The sequence below is a fragment of the Oncorhynchus masou genome, chromosome 12 (genome assembly GCF_036934945.1).
Source record: "Oncorhynchus masou masou isolate Uvic2021 chromosome 12, UVic_Omas_1.1, whole genome shotgun sequence".
Taxonomy (NCBI): domain Eukaryota; kingdom Metazoa; phylum Chordata; class Actinopteri; order Salmoniformes; family Salmonidae; genus Oncorhynchus; species Oncorhynchus masou.
This window is the reverse complement of record NC_088223.1, coordinates 55,517,740-55,539,880: the sequence shown is the minus strand read 5'-3', so window position 1 is coordinate 55,539,880 and position 22,141 is coordinate 55,517,740.

The window sequence follows — 22,141 nt, the reverse complement described above, 5'->3', positions numbered from 1 at the left end:
TTGAATGACTAGTCTTGAAACCTGACTGATTTGGATCAAGAAGGTCATTCTGAGAGAGATAGCGGGAGAGCTGGCCAAGGACGGCACGTTCAAGAGTTTTGGAGAGAAAAGAAAGAAGGGATACTGGTCTGTAGTTGTTGACATCGGAGGGATCGAGTGATGGTTTTTCCAGAAGGACTGCAACCTCGCTCTCTTGAAGATCGGAAGGGACGTAGCCAGCGGTCAGGGATGAGTTGATGAGCGAGGTGAGGTAAGGGAGAAGGTCTTCGGAAATGGTCTGGAGAAGAGAGGAGGGGATAGGGTCAAGCGGGAAAAAGGTTGTTGGGCGGCCGGCCGTCACAAGAAGCGAGATTTCATCTGGAGAGAGAGGGGAGAAAGAGGTCAGAGCACAGGGTAGGGCAGTGTGAGCAGAACCAGCGGTGTCGTTTGACTTAGCAAACGAGGATCGGATGTCGTCGACCTTCTTTTCAAAATGGTTGACGAAGTCATCTGCAGAGAGGGAGGAGGGGGGATTCAGGAGGGAGGAGAAGGTGGCAAAGAGCTTCCTAGGGTTAGAGGCAGATGCTTGGAATTTAGAGTGGAGACAGCCAGAAAGTGGCTTTAGCACAGAGACAGAGGAGGAAAATGTAGAGAGGAGGGAGTGAAAGGATGCCAGGTCCCAGGGAGAGTTTTCCTCCATTTCCGCTCGGCTGCCCGGAGCTCTGTTCTGTGAGCTCGCAATGAGTCGTCGAGCCACGGACGGGAGGGGAGGAGAGTCGGCCTGGAGGATAGGGGACATAGAGAGTCAAAGGATGCAGAAAGGGAAGAGAGGAGGGTTGAGGAGGCAGAATCAGGAGATAGGTTGGAGAAGGTATGAGCAGAGGGAAGAGATGATAGGATGGAAGAGGAGAGAGTAGCGGGGGAGAAGAGCGAAAGGTTGGGACTGCGCGATACCATCCGAGTAGGGGCAGTGTGGGAAGTGTTGGATGAGAGCGAGAGGGAAAAGGATACAAGGTAGTGGTCGGAGACTTGGAGGGGAGTTGCAATGAGGTTAGTGGAAGAACAGCATCTAGTAAAGATGAGGTCGAACGTATTGCCTGCCTTGTGAGTAGGGGGGAATGAGAGGGTGAGGTCAAAAGAGGAGAGGAGTGGAAAGAAGGAGGCAGAGAGGAATGAGAGGAATGACAAAGGTAGACATCAGAGAGTCTACACCAGAGAGTCTACACCAGAGAGTCCACACCAGAGAGTCCACACCAGAGAGTATACGCCAGAGAGTCTACACCAGAGAGGATTCTACTCCGGAGTGTCTACATCAGAGAGTTTTCACCAGAGAGTATACTCCAGAGAGTCTACACAAGAGAGTCTACACTTCACAGAGGAGGTCTACATCAGAGAGTCTAAACCAGAGAAGGGTCTACATCAGAGAGTCTACACCAGAGAGTCTACATCAGAGAGTCTACACCAGAGAGGGGTCTACACCAGTCGTCTACACCAGAGAGTCTACACCAGAGAGTCTACACCAGAGAGTCTACACCAGAGAGGAGTCTACACCAGAGAGGAGTCTACACCAGAGAGTCTACACCAGAGAGTCTATATCAGAGAGTCTACATCAGCGAGTCTACACCAGAGAGGGGTCTACACCACAGAGTCTACACCAGAGAGTCTACACCAGAGAGTCTACACCAGAGAGTTTACAGCAGAGAGTCTACACCAGAGATGGGTCTACATCAGAGAGTCTTCACTTGAGAGTCTACACCAGAGAGTCTACACCAGAGTCTACATCAGAGAGTCTACACCAGAGAGTCTACACCAGAGAAGGGTCTACTGCTTCAAGATTTACACCAGAGAGTCTACATCAGAGAATATACATCATAGAGTCTACACCAGAGAGTCTACACCAGAGAGTCTACACCAGAGTCTACAGCAGAGAGTCTTCACCAGAGTCTACATCAGAGCGTCTAGACCAGAGAGTCTACATTAGAGAGTCTACACCAGAGAGTCTACACCAGAGAGTCTACACAAGAGAGTCTACATCAGAGAGTCTACACCACAGAGGGGTCTACACCAGAGAGTCTACACCAGAGAGTCTACATCAGAGAGTCTACTTCAGAGAGTCTACATCAGAGAGTCTACATCAGAGGAGTCTACACAGAGGTCTACACCAGAGCAGAGTCTACATCAGAGAGTCTCCACCAGAGAGGGGAGTCTACACCAGAGAGTGTCTACACCAGAGAGTCTACATCAGACAGTCTACACCAGAGAGGAGTCTACACCAGAGAGTCTACCCCAGAGAGTCTACATCAGAGAGTCTACATCAGAGAGTCTACACCAGAAAGGGGTCTACACCACAGAGTCTACACCAGAGTGTCTACATCAGAGAGTCTACACCAGAGTGTCTACATCAGAGAGTCTACACCAGAGAGTCTACACCAAAGAGTTTACAGCAGAGAGTCTACACCAGAGAGGGGTCTACATCAGAGAGTCTAAACCAGAGAGTCTCCATCAGAGGGTCTACACCAGAGGGTCTACACCAGAGGGTCTACACCAGAGAGGAGTCTACTGCTTCAGATTTACACCAGAGAGTCTACACCAGAGAGTCAACATCAGAGAGTCTACACCAGAGAGTCTACACCAGAGAGGGGTCTACACCAGAGAGTCTACACAAGAGAGTCTACACCAGAGAGTCTACACCAGAGAGGGGTCTACATCAGAGAGTCTACACTTGAGAGTCTACACCAGAGAGTCTACACCAGAGAGTCTACACCAGAGAGTCTACATCAGAGAGTCTACATCAGAGAGTCTACACCAGAGAGTCTACACCAGAGAGTCTACATTAGAGAGTCTACACCAGAGAGGGGTCTAGTGCTTCATTTTTACACCAGAGAGTCTACACCAGAGAGTCTACACCAGAGAGTCTACACCAGAGGGTCCACACCAGAGAGGGGTCTACTGCTTCAGATTTACACCAGAGAGTCTACACCAGAGAGTCTACACCAGAGCATCTACACCGGAGAGTCTCATCAGAGAGTCTACACCAGAGAGTCTACACCAGAGAGGGGTCTACTGCTTCAGATTTACACCAGAGGGTCTACACCAGAGGGTCTACACCAGAGGGTCTACACCAGAGGTCTACACCAGAAATGCTACACCAGAGAGTCTACACCAGAGAGGGGTCTACTGCTTCAGATTTACACCAGAGAGTCTACACCAGAGAGTCTACACCAGAGAGTCTACACCAGAGGGTCTACACCAGAGAGTCTACACCAGAGTGTCTACACCAGAGAGTCTACACCAGAGGGTCTACACCAGAGGGTCTACACCAGAAATTCTACACCAGAGAGTCTACACCAGAGAGGGGTCTACTGCTTCAGATTTACACCAGAGAGTCTACACCAGAGAGTCTACACCAGAGAGGGGTCTACTGCTTCAGATTTACACCAGAGGGTCTACACCAGAGGGTCTACACCAGAGGGTCTACACCAGAGAGTCTACACCAGAGAGTCTACACCAGAGAGGGTCTACTGCTTCAGATTTACACCAGAGGGTCTACACCAGAGGGTCTACACCAGAGGGTCTACACCAGAGAGTCTACACCAGAGAGTCTACACTACAGAAGGGTCTACTACTTCAGATTTACCCTTTGCGGTAACAGTGCAAACTATGTGGATGCTCAGCTGTATTAAAATGTTCCGTCAGTATTGTATGTTGATAAAGTTGATACTGCTGGTTGTAGAAGGTTTGCATCTAACGCAGCTGTACCACATCTGGAGGAGAGTGATGGGGTATGCATGAAAACCAGTGAGAGGCTTGCTGATGACCCAAATAACCGTGCTACCTTCAGTGGCTTCCTTCTCTTCCCAAAGGGAAATGAACACCATACACGTGATGAGGATAATCCTTGAATCAACAAATGCAATTTACTTTCACTAATAAATGCAAGATTGCCAAATGTAAAATGTGACACTTGTGTGTGATTCAATATTATATTGACCAGTGTCTGGGGTTTCATGGATATTTAAAACTTAAACACCTGGAAATAACTTCTTATCATAAGCATGAGTTTGTGGGGTTGTTCAGAGGAGTGGTATATTTTGAGACAGTAGATGGCAGCAATACCCAATAAAAACATAAACAATCTCTGACTGCAGCTGCAACTCAGAATAAGGGGTAATAAAAAAGTATAAAATACCAAGCTGAGTTAAACAATATGCTGTTACACTGTATACACTGTTAAAATGAATGTTGTGTTATTTCAAACAGCTTTTTAGCTAAACAGAGTAACAGAGTATACTCCTGATTCCCTGCATAGGGAGAACAGAACATCATTTTACGAAGATGAATATTGGATTTCATTGTAGCTTTACCTGATAGCTACTTAGGGTTACACACAAGGTTACATGGACACACTCACACACACACACACACACGCACGCACGCACGCACGCACACACACACACACACACACACACACACACACACACACACACACACACACACACACACACACACACACACACACACACACACACACACACACACACACACACACACACACACACACACACACACATGGCAGTATTACCTCCAGAATATAATCATAAGCATAACATGTTGTCACTAGTAAATTAGGAAAAACCTACGTTTAAATTAGCCCCCCAAAATATTTTTCTTTCTTGTATCACAAAATCTTCTGACTAAACATAAAAGTTTAGTATACAGAAACTGCTGTCAAACAGCCTCATCTCCCACATGATGTGTTGGGAAAACTGTCATGTCTCCTCTGCTGGTGGGATACCCTGCAGCAGTTTGCCTTGTCTTGTTTCTCAAGTCTTATAGTACTTTTCACCCAGTCCCTTCCCTTGTGATTTTAGTCTCTCTCTCTCTCTCTCTCTCTCTCTCCCTCTCTCTCTCTCCCTCTCCCTCTCCCTCTCCCTCTCCCTCCCTCCCTCAGACCCTCCCCTCTCTCTCCTCCCTCTCCCCTCTCTCCCTCTCCCTCTCTCTCTCCCTCTCCCTCTCTCTCTCTCCCTCTCCCTCTCCCTCTCTCTCTCTCCCCCTCTCTCCCCCTCTCCCTCTCTCCCTCTCTACCTCTCTCCCTCTCTCCCTCCCTCCCTCCAGCAGAATTTCTGATTCCCGTCACCCAGCCTTAGATCTGTGTGTGTGCGCATAAGAGAGGGAATAGTGAGAGAGAAAGAAGGATAGAGAGAGAGAGAGAGAATGGAAGAGAGTTGGACAGAGTGCTGCTGAGAGGAGGGCAGTGCATCATGTTGCTGTGATGTGAGCAGGGACGCAGGAAGGAGGAGAGGGACCAAAACAAGAGAAGCAGAGAGGGAATAAACTGAGGACGGAGCTGGACTACATACCTAGTCTGAGGGAGCCAGATTAGCAGTGACTCAGAGCTTTTGGAATATTAACCACCAGAGAATATGGCTTTGCACCACTGTTTGCCTGCATAGTGCATATTCATGTGAGTTTATGTGTGCCACCGAGGGACTGAAGGGAGAAGGAATTCAACCTTATTATAAGAGAGTCTCTCAGTGCCCCCCTCCTCAAAGACTTGAAGCAGAGGAGCACAGAGGGGGACAAGGTAGTAAGGGGGCTAGGGGGACCCCCACTGCACCAAGAACACCTAGGACAAAGTGAGTGGAACCAAACGCTAACAATGGTAAGTCACCTGAACATGTTTAGTGACCCCGTCAAGACTGTGACGGTATGGCACAGGTTTCGTATTGCTCTGTCCTGGATATAAATGAGGTATCAGTAATCTAGTGGCGATGAAATGACACAGTTTACCCCTCTTGCCTGTGCTAGGGAATTCATGGCAGCTTTATCAGCTGTGTCTGAAGAGGAGTTAAGGCATTCGTCACTGACTGTTCCGGAGTGACATCAGATGGAGTCCGTTGGACTGTAACCAAGCGACATCCACAATGTGACAGCCACAGAGTGGTGCCTGCAGGCTCAAATTAATAGATGATCTGCCTCAAATTCTGACAGCAATGCATGAAGGGTGGGGGTGGACTGTGGGAAAAATGTTTTTGCATGCACACACACACACACACACACACACACACACACACACACACACACACACACACACACACACACACACACACACACACACACACACACACACACACACACACACACACACACACACACACGCACACTATTGTCCTTGCTTTGGCCACTGAATTGTAGTTCTACGCATCAGTAAAACAAACACACATACACATACGGGTACCCTGACATTTAGTGTGTCAGTTAAATGCACACACAGCCACTGATTAATTTCCCCATGTCAGGCTTTAATGAAGTCGTTAGCATAAATGCATACATTATCCGCTGCCCAAGGTGGGCTAAATGCAGGAGAGGACAGGACAGTGTAAGAGGCGGCCCAGTGCGGGCACAGGTAACTGAGGAGACAGAGAGGGAGGTCAGCATTGGAGTCATGCTGTGACTAGATGATGTCTGAAGTGTGAGCTCTGAAGGAAGCACAGCCTGGGCAGACCGTGCTGTTATGCTCGGAATATAATGAGCTAAAAGTAAACAAGGGTCATAGGAAGGACTCCAATTAGCTTGACTGTTTCTTGACTGTCATCCACCCCCATGTCCTGCTGTGTGATAACTTGGTGTCAAACGGGTACTGCAGTCCAGCTCACAGTACTGAAACAACCTCTCACACATTATATCACGTAATAATGTCTCCTATTGTCAGTGTAGGTGTATAATCTAAATTAATATTTTTTTTTGTTCTAAGCTGTGGTAGACATGAAAATATCCATTATTCATGACTATCTCCAATCTGCTATCAAAGCGTTAGACCTCTGCTTGTCCTCTATTTCTGCTGCATATGGGCAGCTTTGGCAGTTTCCTTCATGTGTACTTTGTTTGAATTCAATTGTTCTTCCCTTGTACATATTCTTTTCACAGAGTAAACATTCAGAGTGGCTATAAACTTCACGTTTGAAACTTAGATATCATAATGTGCTCTTCACAGTAAACTAACATTGACTTTCCCAATAGATGTAATGGTGAAGGTGGACACCAGCTCTCCAGGGTTTTCAGGCCTCTGAGCCAGTTGACCAGGTGATGGGGAGACGGGCGGCTGACCTGACCACTGCCGTGCCAGTACTAGGAGTTTCCGCCCTGGTGGGGGTACGTGATTGGAGGACAGTAGGAGGGGAAAGGGCCGGGGAAGTGCTGCCCCTGACATGGGGTCCCCAGTGCAGCATCGGAGTGCAGACTTCGCCTGGTGTAAGAGCCCCTCCCATCCTGCAGGGCACGCAACTAATTGGCACATTCCCTGCCCAATCAGACAGCAGGATTACTCCCAAATCCAATGGCTACATCCCAAAGGAGCCAAAGGAAGAGGAAGGAATCAGACAGACTAAGAGTGTCAGAGAAAGAGGGGTTATTGCAAAACAGAGGAGTTTAGATTCCAAGATCAAACAGGGTGTGACTTTTGAAGGGATTTCCAGTAAGCTCACAAAGAATGTGGTCTTCAACCAACGGAAAAGTGGGACTTATTGCTATGCCCAGGCAATCAAGACTAACCCACACTTATCAGGGGGCATGGGGAATAGCAAGCTCAAAGGGAGGCGGGACATGCGCTACACCAATGGCAGTGTAGTTGACTCTGAGGCTATAGGAGGGATTTGTATTGACGGCAGTGATGAGGCGGAGCCTGTCTCAACCATGTCCTCTAGAGAAGGGGACCAATCAAAACCTAAAGAGCATTCTGTGGCATACTCATATTGTGGGAATACAAAACGACCACGAGCTCCCCCACCTCTCCAAATGCCCCAGCGGATCTGCAGCCACTGTGGAGGGAGACAGACTGTGGTCCCAGGAGCTGGAGCTGCCAGTCTGGGAGATAAGAGCCCTTCCTCTGCATGCCCTGAAGGAAAAGCAGCCATGAAAGCACCTCCTTCACTCACAGACAGAAACAACCTTCCCCTTTCACATGCTGAGAAAGAGAGAGACTCTGCGTTCTCTCCTCTGAGGCTTGCAGACAGGGATCGGATACAAAGCCAGTGGACACACACAGACTCTCTACCCCCCCACCCCCACTGTAATCCCCCTATTCAGAACAACAAAGACAGGAAACCCAATCTGCCTGAAAGCCCAGCGCCTGCATGGCAGAACAGAGATCTGAAACAGACTAATGGTTATGCCTCCCATCCCACATACCTCCTGCATACCTCTATCCGAGACCCAGTAGAAACCACAGACACACCTTCACAAAAACACTCAGACAAGGCAGCCAGCCTCACAAGCATCTTACACACAACGACGGCGACAGTCACCAAGGCGACTATTGAACCCAGGCGTACAGATGCCAACTTCCTTGAGACCCCATCTCACTTGAGTAAGATTCCTCGACCAACACCGCTCACACTTTCTCCCCAAATCGCCGTGGCCACAAGGCCAAACACGCCACGCACACACCGTAAGCATCCAAAGACACTCACACATCCAAATACTCAACCCAAACCCTCAATCACGTCTCGTCCCCCTTACCCTGTAAACCCACCACACAGAACCTCTCCTCCAAACCATGTAAACCCACCACACAGAACCTCTCCTCCATACCATGAAAACCCACCACACAGAACCTCTCCTCCAAACCATGAAAACCCACCACACAGAACCTCTCCTCCAAACCATGTAAACCCATCCTGGGTTATTACATCCCCTAAGCCTGAAAACACACCACACACAACAACGCTTTCTTTCACTGCTACGACGTTACATAGAAGCGCACCCCCTTATCCCACTAAACCCCCTAAGTCTCCAAAGGCACTCACAGCTGCACCACCTACCCCTGTATGCACACCGACAACAACAACACTCCCAAACACAGCTACTACGGCGACATATAGAATACTCCCTAGCCATGCTAACACGTCACACACAACTACCACGTCAGCAAACACACCATATACCGCCACTCTGGCTAACCCTTATAACACATCACATACCACTACTCCTAACACGTCACACACAACTACACCCACCTACTATTATACCACAATACGCACCACTACACGCCCAAAGCCTTTGTCCCATACCCCTAACACATCAAACACATCGCACACACCTACATCCCCTTACCTAGTTTACACATCCCCCAAAACACCCCTCAGTGTTGAGAATACGTCACAGGCAACTGCATCTACTCGGCGTCATCCCTCAACCACATCCCTGACTGACGGGAGACCGTTGATCGTGACGCAGATGCAATACAATAAACCCCCTGACCCATCAGACAGATCACATAATAAGATAACATTCACAAAGACACACGCTGAACAAACCACTGCCTACCACGCAAACACTCATAAGCGATTTGTCGTTGAACCAATAATGCACGCAAACGTATATCCAAAGCTACTGACCGTCTCCACCAGAAACACACACTGTAGCCCTGTCATCGCGTCACAGACAAACGAGGAAAGAGACTCTAGAATGTCCAATGCATCAAAGGTCACTGACCTCCCAGAATGCGTCGCTGAAAAGGATGCAAACAAAGAAGGAGAAGAGCAGGGACACTTCGCCACAAACCTAAAACTTGGGTCTGAGCCTCAGATACGTTCCCACACAGAGCACATTCCCTCCAGCGCATTCCACACTCATGCAAATACCACGTCCACATTCGGACTTGATGGGCAGACATACACAAATGACGCTCCACCTTCCGTCACACCACAGACACGAGCAGACCCTAAGGTCCTCATTGCAACCCAGACGAACACTTCTGCACATGTCAAACCCGTCACCAAAACACCAAGCCACAGAAATACAGACTTCAGTTCCACATCAACGCCAAACGAACACACAAGCCCCACACACCGACTCATACCACTGCCCCGTCCATACACCATCACTGATCTCCTCACACACACACCCGTAGACCCTGAGTGCTACCGCCTTTTGCCTCCATCCCGCATGGCTCACCTAGCCTCCTACACCCTCACCCATCCCAATCAGACACACCAGATGATCCATCCAGTATTTCCATTTTTATCATCAAGCACCACCCCGCAACCATCCCAAGACGATTCCAGGCTGGCTCACTCCCACCCGGCTGACGCAGCGCTGCTGCTGCCCCCTTCCCCACAGTGCAGCAGGCCAGCCCCGCTCCAACGGAGGCTGCAGTTTGTAGAGGCCAACCTGGCAGCCAACCAGGACAGGATCACTACCCTTCTCAACATCATCCAAGACCTGGAGATGAGCCAAGCTCTCAGCAAGGGGTAAGAGACAGGAAGGAAGATCACGAGAAATGACAAAGATCGCAATCACGAGAGATGACGAGGAAGAGAAAGGGAGATAGATGGGGTGGGAAAGAGAACAGGGAGATAGATGGGGTGGGAAGGAGTGAGTAAAGAAAGAGAAAAGGGAGATAGCTGGGGTGGGAAGGAGAGGAAGGGTGATGGGGTGGGAAGTATAGGCAGAGGAAGGGAGAGGAAGAGTAGAGAAGGGAGATAGATGGGGTGGGAAGGAGTGAGTAGAGAAAGAGAAAGGGAGATAGATGGGGTGGGAAGGAGTGAGTATAGGCAGAGGAAGGGAGATAGATGGGGTGGGAAGGAGTGAGTATAGGCAGAGGAAGGGAGATAGATGGGGTGGGAAGGAGTGAGTAGAGGAAGAGAAAGGGAGATAGATGGGGTGGGAAGGAGTGAGTAAAGAAAGAGAAAAGGGAGATAGCTGGGGTGGGAAGGAGTGAGTATAGGCAGAGGAAGGGAGATAGATGGGGTGGGAAGGAGTGAGTATAGGCAGAGGAAGGGAGATAGATGGGGTGGGAAGGAATGAGTAGAGAAAGGGAGATAGATTGGGTGGGAAGGAGTGAGTAGAGGAAGAGAAAGGAAGATTGATGGGGTGGGAAGGAGTGAGTATAGGCAGAGGAAGGGAGATAGATGGGGTGGGAAGGAGTGAGTATAGGCAGAGGAAGGGAGATAGATGGGGTGGGAAGGAATGAGTAGAGAAAGAGAGATAGATTGGGTGGGAAGGAGTGAGTAGAGGAAGAGAAAGGAAGATTGATGGGGTGGGAAGGAGTGAGTAGAGGAAGAGGAAGGGAGATAGATGGGGTGGGAAGGAGTGAGTAGAGGAAGAGAACAGGGAGATAGATGGGGTGGGAAGGAGTGAGTAGAGGAAGAGAAAGGGAGATAGATGGGGTGGGAAGGAGTGAGTAGAGGAAGAGAAAGGGAGATAGATGGGGTGGGAAGGAGTGAGTAGAGGAAGAGAAAGGGAGATAGATTGGGTGGGGAAGGAGTGAGTAGAGGAAGAGAAAGGGAGATAGATGGGATGGGAAGGAGTGAGTAGAGAAAGAGGAAGGGAGATAGATGGGGTGGGAAGGAGTGAGTAGAGGAAGAGAAAGGGAGATAGATGGGGTGGAAAGGAGTGAGTAGAGGAAGAGAAAGGGAGATAGATGGGGTGGGAAGGAGTGAGTAGAGGAAGAGAAAGGGAGATAGATGGGGTGGGAAGGAGTGAGTAGAGGAAGAGAAAGGGAGATAGATGGGTTGGGAAGGAGTGAGTAGAGGAAGAGAGGAAGGGAGATAGATGGGGTGGGAAGGAGTGAGTAGAGGAAGAGAGAAAGGGAGATGGGATGGGGTGGGAAGGAGTGAGTATAGGAAGAGAGGAAGGGAGATAGATGGGGTGGGAAGGAGTGAGTAGAGCAAGAAGAGAAGATGGGGTGGGAGATGAGATGGGGAAAAGGGGATAGATGGGGTGGGAAGGAGTGAGTATAGGCAGAGAAAGGGAGATAGATGGGGTGGGAAGGAGTGAGTAGAGGAAGAGAACAGGGAGATAGATGGGGTGGGAAGGAGTGAGTAGAGAGAAAGGGAGATAGATGGGGTGGGAAGGAGTGAGTATAGAAGGGAGATAGATGGGGTGGGAAGGAAGTAGAGAAATGGGGTGGGGGAGATAGAGAAGGAGATGGGTGGAAAGGAGTGAGTAGAGGAAGAGAAAGGGAGATAGATGGGGTGGGAAGGAGTGAGTAGAGGAAGGGAGATAGATGGGGTAGGCAGGGAAGGAGATAGATGGGGTAGGAGAGAAGAGAAAGGGAGATAGATGGGGTGGGAAGGAGTGAGTAGGAAGGAAGGGAGATGGGGTGGGAAGGAGAGTAGATGGGGTGGGAAGGAGTGAGTAGAGAAAGGGAGATAGATGGGGTGGGAAGGAGTGAGTAGAGGAAGAGGAAGGGAGATAGATGGGGTGGGAAGGAGTGAGTAGAGGAAGAGAAAGGGAGATAGATGGGGTGGAAAGGAGTGAGTAGAGGAAGAGAAGATGGGGTGGGGGAGATAGATGGGGTGGGAAGGAGTGAGTAGAGGAAGAGAACGGGAGATAGATGGGGTGGGAAGGAGTGAGTAGAGGAAGAGGAAGGGAGATAGATGGGGTGGGAAGGAGTGAGAGTATAGGCAGAGGAAGGGAGATAGATGGGAAGGAGTGAGTAGAGAAAGATAGATGGGGTGGGAAGGGGAGATAGATTGGGTAGAGTAGAGAGGAAGAGGAAGGGAGATAGATGGGGTGGGAAGGAGTGAGTATAGGCAGAGGAAGGGAGATAGATGGGGTGGGAAGGAATGAGTAGAGAAAGGGAGATAGATTGGGTGGGAAGGAGTGAGTAGAGGAAGAGAAAGGAAGATTGATGGGGTGGGAAGGAGTGAGTATAGGCAGAGGAAGGGAGATAGATGGGGTGGGAAGGAGTGAGTATAGGAAGAGAAAGGGAGATAGATGGGGTGGGAAGGAGTGAGTAGAGGAAGAGAACAGGGAGATAGATGGGGTGGGAAGGAGTGAGTAGAGGAAGAGAAATAGATGAGTGGGTGAGAAGGAGTGAGTAGAGAAAGAGAAAGGGAAATAGATGGGGTGGGAAAGAATGAGTAGAGAAAGGGAGATAGATGGGGTGGGAAGGAGTGAGTAGAGGAAGAGAAAGGGAGATAGATGGGGTGGGAAGGAGTGAGTATAGGCAGAGGAAGGGAGATAGATGGGGTGGGAAGGAGTGAGTAGAGGAAGAGAACAGGGAGATAGATGGGGTGGGAAGGAGTGAGTAGAGGAAGAGAACAGGGAGATAGATGGGGTGGGAAGGAGTAAGTAGAGGAAGAGAAAGGTAGATAGATTGTAGTGGAAAGGAGTGAGTAGAGGAAGAGAAAGGGAGATAGATGGGGTGGGAAGGAGTGAGTAGAGGAAGAGAACGGGAGATAGATGGGGTGGGAAGGAGTGAGTAGAGGAAGAGAAAGGGAGATAGATGGGGTGGGAAGGAGTGAGTAGAGGCAGAGGAAAGGGAGATAGATGGGGTGGGAAGGAGTGAGTATAGGCAGAGGAAGGGAGATAGATGGGGTGGGAAGGAATGAGTAGAGAAAGGGAGATAGATTGGGTGGGAAGGAGTGAGTAGAGGAAGAGAAAGGAAGATTGATGGGGTGGGAAGGAGTGAGTATAGGCAGAGGAAGGGAGATAGATGGGGTGGGAAGGAGTGAGTATAGGCAGAGGAAGGGAGATAGATGGGGTGGGAAGGAGTGAGTAGAGGAAGAGAACAGGGAGATAGATGGGGTGGGAAGGAGTGAGTATAGGCAGAGGAAGGGAGATAGATGGGGTGGGAAGGAGTGAGTTGAGAAAGGGAGATAGATTGGGTGGGAAGGAGTGAGTAGAGGAAGAGGAAGGAGATAGATGGGGTGGGGAGGAGTGAGTAGAGGAAGAGAAAGGGAGATAGATGGGGTGGAAAGGAGTGAGTAGAGGAGAGAAGGAAGAGGGAGATAGATGGGGTGGGAAGGAGTGAGTAGAGGAAGAGAACAGGGAGATAGATGGGGTGGGAAGGAGTGAGTATAGGCAGAGGAAGGGAGATAGATGGGGTGGGAAGGAATGAGTAGAGAAAGGGAGATAGATGGGGTGGGAAGGAGTGAGTAGAGGAAGAGAAAGGAAGATTGATGGGGTGGGAAGGAGTGAGTATAGGCAGAGGAAGGGAGATAGATGGGGTGGGAAGGAGTGAGTATAGGCAGAGGAAGGGAGATAGATGGGGTGGGAAGGAGTGAGTAGAGGAAGAGAACAGGGAGATAGATGGGGTGGGAAGGAGTGAGTATAGAAGGGAGAAGAGGAAGGGAGATAGATAGATGGGGTGGGGAGGAGTGAGTAGAGGAAGAGAACAGGGAGATAGATGGGGTGGGAAGGAGTGAGTAGAGGAAGAGAAAGGGAGATAGATGGGGTGGGAAGGAGTGAGTAGAGGAAGAGAAAGGGAGATAGATGGGGTGGGAAGGAGTGAGTAGAGGAAGAGAAAGGGAGATAGATGGGGTGGGAAGGAGTGAGTATAGGCAGAGGAAGGGAGATAGATGGGGTGGGAAGGAATGAGTAGAGAAAGGGAGATAGATTGGGTGGGAAGGAGTGAGTAGAGGAAGAGGAAGGGAGATAGATGGGGTGGGAAGGAGTGAGTATAGGCAGAGGAAGGGAGATAGATGGGGTGGGAAGGAGTGAGTATAGGCAGAGGAAGGGAGATAGATGGGGTGGGAAGGAGTGAGTAGAGGAAGAGAAAGGGAGATAGATGGGGTGGGAAGGAGTGAGTATAGGAGAGAGGAAGGGAGATAGATGGGGTGGGAAGGAATGATGGGGTAGAGAAAAGGGAGATAAATGGGGTGAGAAGGAGTGAGTAGAGAAAGAGAAAGGGAAATAGATGGGGTGGGAAAGAATGAGTAGAGAAAGGGAGATAGATGGGGTGGGAAGGAGTGAGTAGAGGAAGAGAAAGGGAGATAGATGGGGTGGGAAGGAGTGAGTAGAGGAAGAGAAAGGGAGATAGATGGGGTGGGAAGGAGTGAGTAGAGGAAGAGGAAAGGGAGATAGATGGGGTGGGAAGGAGTGAGTAGAGGAAGAGAAAGGGAGATAGATGGGGTGGGAAGGAGTGAGTAGAGGAAGAGAAAGGGAGATAGATGGGGTGGGAAGGAGTGAGTAGAGAAAGAGAAGGGAGATAGATGGGGTGGGAAGGAGTGAGTATAGGCAGAGGAAGGGAGATAGATGGGGTGGGAAGGAGTGAGTAGAGAAAGAGAAAGGGAGATAGATGGGGTGGGAAGGAGTGAGTAGAGGAAAAGAGGAAGGGAGATAGATGGGGTGGGAAGGAGTGAGTAGAGAAAGAGAAAGGGAGATAGATGGGGTGGGAAGGAGTGAGTAGAGAAAGGGAGATAGATGGGGTGGGAAGGAGTGAGTAGAGGAAGAGAAAGGAGATAGATGGGGTGGGAAGGAGTGAGTAGAGGCAGAGGAAGGGAGATAGATGGGGTGGGAAGGAGTGAGTAGGAAGAGAAAGGGAGATAGATGGGGTGGGAAGGAGTGAGTAGAGGAAGAGAAAGGAGATAGATGGGGTGGGAAGGAGTGAGTAGAGGAAGAGAAAGGGAGATAGATGGGGTGGGAAGGAGTGAGTAGAGGAAGAGAAAGGGAGATAGATGGGGTGGGAAGGAGTGAGTAGAGGAAGAGAAAGGGAGATAGATGGGGTGGGAAGGAGTGAGTAGAGGAAGAGAAAGGGAGATAGATGGGGTGGGAAGGAGTGAGTGATGGGGAGGAAGAGAATAGGGAGATAGATGGGGTGGGAAGGAGTGAGTAGAGGAAGAGAAGAGAAAGGAGATAGATGGGGTGGGAAGGAGTGAGTAGAGGAAGAGGAAGGGAGATAGATGGGGTGGGAAGGAGGAGTGGAGATAGATTGGGTGGGGAGGAGTGAGTAGAGAAAGAGAACAGGGAGATAGATGGGATGGGAAGGAGTGAGTAGAGAAAGAGGAAGGGAGATAGATGGGTTGGGAAGGAGTGAGTAGAGCAAGAGAAAGGGAGATAGATGGGGTGGGAAGGAGTGAGTAGAGAAAGAGGAAGGGAGATAGATGGGTTGGGAAGGAGTGAGTATAGGAAGAGAACAGGGAGATAGATGGGGTGGTAAGGAGTGAGTAGAGGAAGAGAACAGGGAGATAGATGGGATGTGAAGGAGTGAGTAGAGAACAGAATGACAATTGAAAGAAGAGAAAAGGAATTAAAGCCTCTTTTGTTATTATTAAAGCCCAATGCAGCCGTTTTAATCTCAAAATCAAATCATTTCTGGATCACAATTAAGTACATTAATGTGACTGTTTTCAATTAAAATGGTCAAATTGAAACAAAAATATATTCTTATTAAAGGTTAGTTTCTCAGGCAAAAAGAATTCTAGGACTGTCTGGGAGTGGTCTGTGTGGGGAGGGGAAAACTGAAAATTAACGTTTACTGGCATAGAGATTTGGAACTCTCTTTCTTATTGGTCTATTAACTAATTTACTGCATGGTAATTTCGGACAGTCTTTTCAAACAGCTCTTACACTGATAGGGCATTATCATAAATTTCACAATGTCATAGTATTACTCCAATCTCATGTGTGGAAATGTAAATAAAACACAGGGAAATCATGTTTTCGACTGCACTGGAACTTTAATATCTCCTGCTCTCCTGCTGTTTCAGTCGGCGATGCTACAGGACAGGGCAGGACCTCAGGGAATGCTCCACCTGTCAGAAGACCGCTTGTATTGTCTACAGGTGAGACACAAGAAGCATAGTCAGATCGGTTTGACTCGTTCCTCCTGTTTTTGCTGTTCTCAGTTTTCACCCTCCCTCTATCTCTCTGTCGCTGCAGTGTGGAGTACGACTTCAGGCAGCAAGAGAGACGTTTCTTGGCGGTTCTGAATCCTCAGAAGGCTGACAACAACGCTACAACATTTCCCCCCTCCCTGCCTCACAACCCCACCTTGCTGACGAATGCCATCACTAAGACCATGAACAAGTCCAAGGTTAAAAGCAAAAAGTTGTGCAAGACGCTTTTCCAATGGCTGCCTAGGAAAATTCAGCGGACAAAGTCCTCCTTTCACCAGCTCTCTCCAGATCATTTGAACTCCTAGCATGCTATCCATGAGGTATCCCCTGTAATATAAGATCTGATGTCCCTATTACAGCAAGCAGCACTTGTCATCGTGGAAGGCACGCCACTTCCTGTTCACACGATAGCTGTTCTGAAATCTGATTTGCTCCTTTAAGGCTGATTGACACCCTACTGTCCAATCAGGACATAGCATGAACAGGATATCCCCAATAGTAACTAGAGACATTTGCCCAGTCGAGCAAGAGTATATCATAAGGGAAAACTTCATCCTTCAGGTGAAAATCATAAACCTTCATCCAAAGCACATGCGATAGTTTTGTTGAACTAGATGAGACTTTCAAAAGTTTGCTAGATTGCAATCACCATTTTTCAGAGTAAATGTAGATGAAAGTCCACTTAGTTATGTTCTATAGTGTCTTGTAGCTAAGTGTTGCCATCCTCTTACAGATTCCCCTGACCAGCTTATCCCAGGGTAAATGTACCTACCTGATTTTTTTGGAGAAATAAACCAAAGCTACAGCACATACTGTAAACATGCTCTCTTTCATATGTAAGTAATATCACTTATTGCTATCCATCTGTCTATATTAGCCTGTTAGTAATTTAATCACCTCCTCTTACAGACAGACAGACAGACAGACAGACAGACAGACAGACAGACAGACAGACAGACAGACAGACAGACAGACAGACACAGTACAGGGACCCACACATGGTACTACACAGGAATCCTCCCACAAAACGCATAGATACTGTAGCCATCCAGGCCTGCTCTGTTCTCTCACCTGACACAGTTAGACAGTTCACAGCAGCCAGCTGTCCCTGAAAGTGGAGAAACTTTCATTCTCTTTTTCCCAGAAGGGAAAGGCTTGTGCAGAAGGTCTCTAAATCCCCAAACAATCTAAAGCCTAACAGGGTTTGTTAAAAGGCTTCAGAGTTAAACAATGGCAGGACGTATTGCTGCAATGAAGCATGAAAATCCCACAATGCAATTTTCCATGGTCACGTGCAGATACACACCCATGCACATACACACACACCGTATATACGCGCGCACACACACACACACACACACACACACACACACACACACACACACACACACACACACACACACACACACACACACACACACACACACACACACACAAAACCTCCTACACTGAACCTAAAAGCACCCAATGGCAGGCTTCAACGAAGCATGAATAACTTTAGCTCATGCTTCTAGTTAATGTCTCTGACAAGTAAGGAGCTGCCTCGGGGAATATGCCATTTTGGAAAAGTCTGATCTCGACTCAGAGATCATGAAAGACAAGGAGAGACATCTTTTTAGAGTAGTCCTGTCAGACAAGGGCTGTGTATTGTTGTGAACTCTTTTTTTTGGGAAGCCCTGGCAGCTATGCCAGCCTTGCTGCGCGACAAGGACAAAGCAGTGTGCCCTCTTACCCCTGTCATACTCTCTTTCACACACTCCCCCTGCACTGCTAGCACTGATAAAATGGGGTGTATTTTTCCTTGTTCCTATCCCTCAAGTTGTTTACCCAGGACATCTACATAAGGAATACATGTCAACAGAAAAGGCAGAATATTCATCTATTCATTTTCTATTGTGTCTGATGGTAGAGAGAGAGAGAAAGAGGAAGTGACTCAAATCGCATGCAAGCGTAGAGAGGAACATATATTATACTTGTCTGTGTCGTTCAGGCTTATGCAGTTACACAGGGAAGCTTGCAACTGTGTTGAAGTTTTAAGTGTAAGGTTGTTCATGTCCTGTTAGACGTAAAGGCAGAGAACAGTGGAGGAAGCTCATCCCTGTCCGTTTCTGTCAGCACACAATGTCTACGAACCTCCAGTGAGTTCCAACTGGCTTTGAGATGAAAGTTTGGTAAAACAAACTTTCTACTGGAAATGAGACAGCTAGCAAAGAGAATGTAATTATCCTAGTAGGGGCAGAGAGGGAGCAGAGTAACTGAAACAGGGCCATGTCTCTTAAAAATAACTCGAGACTAAACTGATCCCCTACTTATTGCTTGTATTGCTTATTAGTGCCTCATTTCAACAGAACATGACTAGAGACACATTTATTTTATATTGTGTATCAGGAGGTCCTTGCATGTAATCATTACTATTCATGAGTGACTTTTAATTGCGTGTGCTGTGTTGTTTACAGCGATGGCCTTTCACTTAACTTCTGACGTCCTCACATGTGAAATTGAATTGCATGAACTATTTGTTTGCTTGCATGGTGTGCTGTGATCCCCCAGATTGGAATGGACTACATTGATTTGAGACAGCAGTTGCCAATTCCCTATCACCACCTCCCTCTCCAAACTCCTTTCTTAACACGCCCTCAGAACTAGTGTTAGAAGGAACCAGAATGTACCTTCAGTGTGATCGGCTGTTCGCCTGCTAACACCAGGGACACGCCCGATATAACTGTGAGAGGCTACACACCCAATGCTACAACCCAGCAGGCCCGGCGCAAAGCGAGAGACCGCCCAGCAAGCAGCCACCGACAACTGAGCCATGCTACCAAGAGCTCAATTTATCCAACACTCTCTATAGTGTTACTAAAGGAATTGTATGTTTTTTATCCCCTGCGACTATAGTCACTGGGGACATGCCCGACTCAGCTGCCAACGCTACCACGTAGCTGGGCCAGTGCGGAGAGGGTGACAGCCACCGAACTGCTATTGACAACCGAACCAGCCGTCGATTAACGACCCCTGATCGGGAGGAAGAGCCAATCCCTGCTCGGGTAGAGACCAACAAACACTTCTCCGAAGAAACCGAAAGAACATTGAGTGAATCAACTGTTGTGTTAATAGTTAGTCTATAGCCCTAAATGCAAGCCATTTTATTGGGCCGTAGGAATACTGTGTATTGTCAATGTTGTAAAAGCTGAATTTATAATAAAAAGCCTTTGTACTTTGGCATGCCTCTGTGGTGTTTGACGTGGGATTTTAGAACTCTGCTTGTGACACATGCATGGGCAGTAAACACTGTGTGTAAAGGGCAATACTGTGTTCTACTGAGACACAAAATAATGATGGCTCAACAAAGTATTTCATTTATGACTCGCAGCCCCATCTGCGGCCCAGGTCAGCAGACTAGAGAATGTGTGTGTCTGTCTGGGGGTCATTGGTTTGGGGGTGCATGCACTTTCCTGTGTAAGATTTCGTTTCCCCCCGCCTTTTCACTCCTGTCTTTTTCCCTACAATCTCGCAGCAGAATCTTATGAACTGAACAGACTCTTCCACTCATTCTCCCCTAAAAATGGAAACGGTGCTGCCGGTTTGATTCAGCTGGAGAGGACTAGCGACTCACTTTGACATGGAGAGCTACTGGCGGTCTTCCCTGGGGACAGCGGGGGGACAGCGGGGGGGGGAGCTTCTGTCTGGGGAGTTGCGAGGTCGGCGTGCCCCGGAACGAAGATGCGTTCTGGCAGAGGAGAAAAAAGGGAGGAAGGCACCAAAAGAGAAATCATTAAGTTAGAACTGTGATATTCAGTGCTGCTGGCGCACAGCGACACACAGGGGATCAATAGGGGCCATGGATCAGTGGTCATGGGGATGATGCTGCAGATAGTGGGAGTGGTGGGGATCTCTCAGGTAGCTCAGGATTCACATACAGGGATTGGTTGAAGTACCACATTCAAAAAATAACTTTTTATACAATTTTGCATTTTGAGCCATTTTGTTGATGTTGTTGGGTGTTGCATTCATGAACATTGTATTAGTGGTTTTAAACTCTCGGGGTCTGACTTAGCTAACAGCAAATATGAAGAAAAAAAATGTACATTTGTCTTCTGTCAGCACTTTCTTTTTTTTAATATTTGGTGTTATATAAGTCAGGCCCCTAGAGATTAAAACAACTAATATGACGTGGTTTTAAACCACTTCAAGAGATACAAATAAAGAGGGGTCTAAGCTTTGTGTGTATCAACTCAACAACAACAAAAATGTGCAGGAGCGATAGTTACAACAGATGAGCTGTTTAGTGAAAATCACCTCGGCCAGCGTTTGTCTGTTTTTGGCACCGTTTGCATTCTGCCCATTGCAAAGCAAATACCCCCTTTCCTTTGTACGCTAAACCTGGTACTTGAAATGAGTTCCTCGTGTTTGTCCATTGTGTTGGCCAAAACAGCATCCTTCACCTCTAAAACAGGGTTTATCCAGAGAGGAAGAGGCAAAGGGAGGCTAATTTGCTACGTGAGGATTATTTAATCAAATATACGTTTTGTATTGTTTAGGTTGTTATGAATGTACTGATGTAAGAGGATGCCGTGACAACCCGGCATCTTCCAGAAAAACAATTTCAGATCAGAGTTGTGCCTGTTGTTCACATGCATATCTGCTTTCTCATTGGCTAGAAGGTTCCCCTCTGATCCCGCCACCTCTCCGCCTCCTTTGTGGACATGTATTACCATTGTTACAGTGGTCAGTCCAGTATTTTGTCAGTAAATATGTAGCCCTAACCTTAGCAAGCAGTTGCTTATCAACAGACAGTTTGATAGTAGACCATTTGAATTTAGAATTTGTGTGTTTTATTAGGATCTCCAATGAGCAGCTGCATTGCTCTTCCTGCCGGGGGTGCAAACAGGAAATAGAACACAAATAAAATACATAATGCATACTATACATAACACAATGCAAAATGCAATATAAGACATATTAAAATGTCTGTGTCTCTTCACGGTCCCCAAGGTGTTATTTTTGATCTGGTTTTATTACTTGCTTGAGTTACCTGGAGTGGCAAAGTTTGCCTTCCGGGTGGCACAGTGGTTAAGGGCAGTTAAGGGCGCTGTACTGCAGTGCCAGCTATGCTATCAGAGACTCTGGGTTCGTGCCCAGGCTCTGTGGTAACCGGCCGTGACCGGGAGGTCCATGGGGCGACGCACAATTTGCCTAGTGTTGTCCTGGTTAGGGAGGGTTTGGTCGGTAGGGATGTCCTTGTCTCATGGCGCACCAGCGACTGCTGTGGCAGGCCGGGCGCAGTGCGCGCTAACCAAGGTTGCCAGGTGCACAGTGTTTCCTCCGACACATTGGTGCAGCTGGCTTCCGGGTTGGATGCGTGCTGTGTTAAGAAGCAGTGCGGCTAGGTTGGGTTGTGTATCGGAGGACGCATGGCTTTCAACCTTTGTCTCTCCCGAGCCCGTACGGGAGTTGTAGTGATGATACAAGATAGTAGCTACTACAACAATTGGACACCATGAAATTGGGGAGGAAAAGGGGTAAATAAATAAAAATACTGTGAGTTTCCCAGACTCTTTTCTGGACCTGGGGACTGTTAAGAGACCTCTGGCTGCATG